Source organism: Echiichthys vipera, assembly GCF_963691815.1.
Source record: "Echiichthys vipera genome assembly, chromosome: 20".
NCBI lineage: Eukaryota > Metazoa > Chordata > Actinopteri > Perciformes > Trachinidae > Echiichthys > Echiichthys vipera.
Window position 1 is genome coordinate 16,428,961 of NC_139845.1, and position 7,253 is coordinate 16,436,213.

A 7,253-nucleotide genomic window follows, 5' to 3' on the forward strand; every position below is an offset into this window, starting at 1 on the left:
TATAACAACATTTTGTGAATCATGATCTATTCCAGGCTGGTGGTCTTTATATTCCTTTCAAAATGGCCGATTTCCTCCTTTATCACTCTTTGCTCTGTCTTCTGAACTTTATAAAGTTCTGTTTTAGCTGCCACTTTTTCTTTACTTCTTTTTTGTTTTCTCCTTCTTCTACTTGGCAAACCAGCTAAAGGTGCATACCAGAGCATACGCCACCGACTGGACCTGTGGGACAACTGGAAAACGTGCAATATGCACGCTTGTTATGTGCACCGTCTATGCGGCCCCTTTTTTTTGGGCTGCATGTGGACGGTCCGATCAGACCCTCAAGGACATGGGTGGATGATAACGAAAAGGATCATTTCAGCTTTAAGTTCCACTACAGCTGCTGTTTTAAACACAGGGAAATCATGGTTAATGTTATGAATTCAAACTAAACTACATGGTTAGATTTAGGCAACAAAACCACTCTGTTAGGGTCACTACAGTGACGCACAGGACACAGGACATGAACGGGACATGAACTGCGGCCTCCTGGATGAAAGTGGTGTGTTTGATGACCTATTCACTTCCCCAACCTCCTCCCTAAACAGACTTTTGGCTTTTGGCTCTTTACGTTTGCCTCTTACAGTTCTTAGTATAATTGACACTTCTGTCTCTGTCTACCTGTCTGTTTTCATGTAATTTGTTTTTTACTTGAGTTGCTATCTGTGCACGTCTTTATTTGTATCCACTCCGTCAAATGGGCTAAAACAAATTGAAAAGATAATTGCATGTTGCCAGCAACGACAGCAACCATGTCACAGCTGCCTTTTGCATACAGTGAAGGAATGCAACGAGGCTGGAGCGTCAGATAGTGTTGACAGAATGAGCGGAAGCCACCTGGACTTTAAACTAAACTTGCAAGGTCACCTTCCCTCATTTTTCTCCTCTAGTGGCTCGTAAAATATCCCCAGGGGTCAACGCTCCACCAGCCTGGACTCATCCATGCTGAGTGTTTGACCGAAGGCAAGCAGCAATTTTCTCCTTATTGCCAATTTGTTTGGGATTACTTCTGAGGTGTCTGACACTCTTTCTGAATGTAGTGAAGGTGCCGCTACCAGTGCGGTTCATTCCTGAAAATAAGTATATGAGATAATAAGTAAAGCTGTAAATGTAAACCAAACAATTGCTAAGTGTCCCAGGTGCAGGAGAACAGCTTAGCCTCTGGCGGTTTGTTGTCAGTGTCTGTTCTCATAAATCTCTACTTTCATCACTGCAAGCCATCAACTCCTACCCTTCAAAATACACACTACAAAATACCCCAGAGCTCAAAAGCTGCCTGGAAATGCAGATTACACCAGTTTGAACCTGACTTATATTCAGACTTAGGGCATACTGTAGCCTATGTGCTAACAATGGATCGAATGTGTAATGTGTAAAAGTGTGGCTGAGTCTTCAACCCACAAAAATACGATCACCTGACTGTGCAGAGAATCTCAGTGCTACAGACCATTTTAACGTCTTTCAGCTCATTGTTTTGGTTCAACCCGTCCTCATCCCAACTTGTCACACAGCTGTTTTGTCAGGACCCTTGGTATCACAAACACATCAACGTTGTGAATTCAAGCAAAACTATGTGGTTAGGTTTAGGGAACAAAACCACTTGGGTTAGGAAATGATCGTGGATGGGGTTACGATAGGTGCGTTTGCAGCATAACTGCAGTGGACCATAAGACATAGATGAGCCACAGCCTCCTGGCTGAGGGTCCGGCGTTTGTTTGACCCATACACAGCACTGAAACGCAGAGGGCCGTGAGGAAACAGTGGTATTTGACGTCCTGGGAATAAGATCGAGCTGTTTGGTTTTACACCCCTCAACTTCACTGTTTGGAGTCTCAATGCTCTTATATTGCAATTCCCAGTAGCTCTTTTTTGCACCATTTTCATTTAAAACGCTCTGATAAACTCACTCTACACTACTTGCCTAGCACCAAACGGCAGACAGATAAAGTTAGCGACTAGCTTGTTAACATGGAGAAGCATTTAGCAACTGAAGGGCCTCATGTTTCCCTCAGGAGTTGGTGGAGACTAACACAGAGCTACAAGGAGAGATAATATTCAACTTATATGTGTCTGGCAGACAGAAACAAAACTCCAATGCATGCTAATGTGTCGGTTTTTTTTACAAAATGGCAGGCAAGAACCCAACAGCACGACACAGAAAACAGTTGAGGTGCAGAAACAGAGCATAAACAAAGCAGGGGCTCAAACCAGGTAGTCAATCAGCGTGACAAACACATTTAGTAGGAGCAGGGAAAAAAGGGGAAGTCAAAAAATCCAGACGGCAAGACAAAACACAGACAGGTAGGATCAGAACAATGGAGCGTGAACACACCAGACTTAGACTTTTTAGAGACTTAGACTTCTCTTTATTGATCCCTTTGGGATGACTCCCACAAGGAAAATTAATCACTAGAGAATCTGGCAAAGAAGTGAGGGAAGTGAACCGGTATATGTACTTAGAGGGGCTGATTAGCTGATGAGGAGCAGGTGAGTGCGGGGGTGGGGCAGGCCAGGTGAATGCAATCAGCAGGTAGTGCATGAGAGTTAGTGTGGCAAAACAGGAATCAAACAAATAAACAAACTAAAGCCTGGCTGAAGTTGTGACATAATGTTGCTCTATATCTGCTTTCTGTTGCCGCTATTGCAGGTTTAAGACTGATACTAGACAAAACAGTTAGCTTAGCTTAGCATACAGCTCGAGAGAAGGGTAGCTAACCTGGCTACTTTCAAAGAAAAACAAACAAACACTAATTGTTATACACCATTTGTTTGATTTTAATACAAACAGAAATGTTAAATAGGCAACTTGCGTTAATTATTGGGAAATGCTTGTAGGAGGTTTTCCTTTCAAACACCGGACAAAGTCAGTGGACTATTAAAACTCTCAAAAACATGTGAGGTAAGCTTTATTTTTTTAATATAGCCTTTTCTCTAGCTTTGGGATTTCATCATTTCAACTGTTCCATCAAACTTTGTCATCCATCTCTCAAATCAATCCCTACAGACTGATTTAACGTGCAGAAAAAGGAAAATTGGCCTTCAACTGTTCAATTCAGCTATCCCTAATTGGCCTTTACTCCATTCAGTATCAGTGTAAAAGTTTTTAAAGTACAAAGATGAAGATTTGAGCTTTAAAAAGTGCCTACAGACAGCATCTTTCTCCAGTGCCTCAGAGACTATGATTCACAGCCCGGTCTCAGCCTCGGCCATTATGGTTGTGTCTTTTACAGGCATGGGGGTGTCGGTTACTGCCGTCCACAGACACAAGCAGCCTGACTGATTTAGCTCTTTAGATTTGTGTGGAATTAGTCACAGTGGAGGGCTGGCCGAGACAACTGGGAGTTTAAGACATTGTTGGGAAGGAGAAAGCCTGGAGTGGGCGGGCTTTTTTCTTTCTGGTTTTACGACCCCTCAGGTTTCCACCTGTGCTGACATGGCTGAGACTTTACAATAGTCCTGAAAGAGTTACAAGCAGTCGAGGAGAAATTCCAGGCTTTTTTTCTTTCTCATTTACCCCTTTTCTTTTTTTTCCTCTTTTACTGGAATGGTAGGGTGGGGGCCCCAGTTATTGTGGAACATTTGTCAGGCAGCCAATTGCAGAGGCGGGGCCAACCGGTGATTTATGGCAACATCTGCAAGATACAAAGCCGTTGTATATGCTTTTAATCATACAAAGAGCCCTGGCTGGATTGGAGATTGAAAAGAGATGGTCTGATGGGGTCTGATGGGGTTTTATGGAGTCCGTGCTGAGATTCACTCTGATGGCAACTGGTGTGAACATATTATATGACCGTGGGATTTCTGCAGCTCAGTGTTTCCAAGCTAAAGATGGCTTCAGCTGGTGTTTGCAGCCAGCAAATTGCTGTTTCTGTGGTTCGATATGGTCAAAAGATAATCTTCAAATGATCGTTTTGACACATAGATCAGCTAGGGAGAGCGAAAAAGCAACACAACAACATCTCGTTGAATTTATCTGCCAACAGCTGAGAAGTCTGACCGAAAGAGTGACCTCACATACTGAAAGCTGGGGTCACCGCGTTTTTAAATGTGTATTTTAGCACTGACAAAGCATTTCTAATGTAGAAACAGGCTCAATGGTTGTATAAGTCATACACCCATCCTCCAGCAGATTTCCTGAGCTTCATAACAGAGGAATAATAATTTCTGAGAGCCGCCTTTAGCTATTTAATATAATAAACATCTGTCTGCATGTCACCACATCTGGCAATAATGAAGGCAAATTAGCTACAAAATTCAGAGTGTCTGGCAATGAGATAAGACCGTGGCATGCTAATTCATTTTCTTGGCTCGGTCTCTGGGGTATGGAGAGCAGAGATAGCCTGAGGAGCTGACCCTGGATCAGTGTCTGACTGCCAGCGTGAACATAAAATGGAGATTAGACGCTGATCTGAGACCAGGGGGTAGCAGACTCTGTCAGCCGTCTGCCAGTCAATGGTGGTCTGGAGGAATTGTCAACTTCCTGTCTCATTTCTCTGGACGCAGAATCAAAGCGGGGAAATTATTCTGCAATCTGGCCGGTGTTTTCTTTTTCCCCCCAATGCTGGAAATGTGAAGGTTGTCGCTGGCTGCAGACTCGGCAGGAGACTCCTGGATCCAAAGCGCCTTTTAAAAAGTGGAAACCTTCTACGCCTCAGTCGCTTGTTAGGCCACAAATTGTTTCTTGGTTGCAGCAATTCGTGAGACTTTCCTTAAGGAGTAAATAAACCATTCTGAGGGGAATTACAACCACCCGCTTAATTGTTACATGCATAGTTTAGTTAAGTGTAAAACCTCGCCTACAAAAAAAATTGGAATCATGCATTGTTGAAAAGAGCACCACACCAGCTGCTAAACTCTGAAAGGGGAAGAAAACTCTCCTCCCATAGTTGCCATTAAGTGACCTTGAGCAAGGCAGTTCAAGGAAAAGTCCCACTTGGATCCTCTTACGTGGTTAACAATCACCAGTCTGAGTTTTTTTGACACAATCCAGGAGTAATTTTGTGGTAGAACATAGCACTTTATCTGTTTTCCCCCAACCTGTCTGGCTCATTTCTGCTTCACCCAGAGATTTCCTGCATGATGTCTATTGACAATGCCTGTAAAACGCGCATGAACTTGTTGACTAATACAGTTTAGTCGTGCATTTTTAAAGAATGAGAGTTGCACTAAAAAGATCAACCTGTCTTGCAGAAGCATAACATTATGGTCCATATTCTTTTATCTGTTGGTGTAGAAATTGTTCTCACTGCCTCTTCTAACAAAACATTTTTACACTAAAAGAAGCCTTTGGTCTTTGATTCTAACACAATATTCCAAACTCATAGTTTTTAATAGGCAAAGTGCTGTTAAAATACATATTTGTATATACAAATAAATGGATGAAATGACTTTGTAATTTCATAACTAAACAACAAAACAGAGAATTATCACCATACCTAGAAGTTTATCTCAGTTCTACAGAACATTTTAGCATCTTTCAGCTCATTGTTTTGGTTTTACGGCACACAGCTTTACTGTTTTGGCAAAGACTCATGGTACACTACTTGCAGCACCACGGTGGACAGATAGCAACTAACTGGTGTAGCATTTAGCACCTGAGGAGGCTGATAGTTCCCTCAGGAGTTGGCGGAGCCCCAAAACAGAGCTAAAAGGAGATTAAATGATTCGGGTGGCCAACAGAAGACTCTGAATCAATGTTAATGTTGCTCAATGTCTGCTCAATGTGTCAATAAGCCACAATTTGCTAACGTGTTGGCATGTTATTAGGGTTATAAGGTCATATTAGGTCAGTGTTGTCCCAAGTGTCCAAAAAAATCTACTATTAGTGGTTTCAATTTTACCCGGACATATCCTGACAGGTTCAGGCTTTAAAAAATAAAAATCACTCATGGATCTCTTACCCTAACTGGACTCATTGGATCCTATTTCATGTTGCATTATAGCAAATTATCAGCTGGATAAATCAGTTTTATCCTTTCATGTTATTGCTTGGTTTGGAAATCTAAATCTGTCCAACAAGAATGGGCTGGAATGTTTTGTTTGAAAGCCAGTAAGATTTAAGGGTGAACTCAGGCCAAGACCCTGGACATCTATAACAGGCAGGTCCTAAGCAAGGCTCGTACTATATTAGATAGGCAGGACCATCCACTCCTGGAGGAATTTAAGCTTTAGGGTGCCAGTTAGGAGAACAGAAGAAAATAATCCATGTCTCATTCATAACATGTGCCATGGGTTTGCTTCATAGCAGATAGCACTCTGTTTGCATTTTATTACACTTCCCTTCCACATTTATCCTCTTTGTACATGCTGGTCAATGATTCTCGATTTCCATTTCCTTGCCCCTAGTGGGTCAATAAAGATACCCCCCCCCCCCCCCCCCAACACACACACATATACACACACTGCTCCAGTAGAACTATTGTTAAGCCCTAAAACATACTACCACAGCTCCTAGAAATATCCCTTCTGTTCTGGTCTGACATCTGTTTATGCATATACTGTATCACATGCATCACCAGCTCATCGTACATCATTTTACCCACACAAAGGTTTGAAAATTTACTTCCAAACAGTACAAGGTGTCAGTCCTATAAATCTCACCACATCATGCTAAAAAAGAACCCATCAGAACCCCCTGAGTTTATCATCAATCAGCCCCAGGCCTTACTTATCCATCCTGGAGGATCAGGTTTGTTAGACACAATCAGACACGACTTTGCACTGAAGTTTATTAGGCAGAAGTGGACTGGGCCTTGAATGTTGTCTCAGCAGCAGCAGCAGCAGCAGCAGCAGCAGCAGCTGTTTCCCAGGTGTTTGGATGTGTGTGGCTCCACCATCTTGTCTTAATCGCAGCCTCCTCAAAGAACTGGCAAGACTTCCAACAAACCCCCTCATTCCTTTACAGTGGGATAAAGGCTCAGCGTAGCCAACAGCCAGGTGTACTTAAACATTAGTCAGCCAGAAGAATGGGAGAGAAATAACACATCCTATGAAAGCAAATCTCATCATCGGCATTTCCATACACAAACTGAGTGAGAGAGTAGCAATCCAAACACAGACCTTTAGGGTGTACATGAATAAAACAGAAAGTCCATTTTACTACTTTTCACCCCAGTTCTTTTCACACCGCCAGGTTAAATGCAAGACTGAAACAACTGCTCTGAATAGAGGATCTGACTAAATCCCCTCTGAGCTCCTGGCACCGCCGTGGT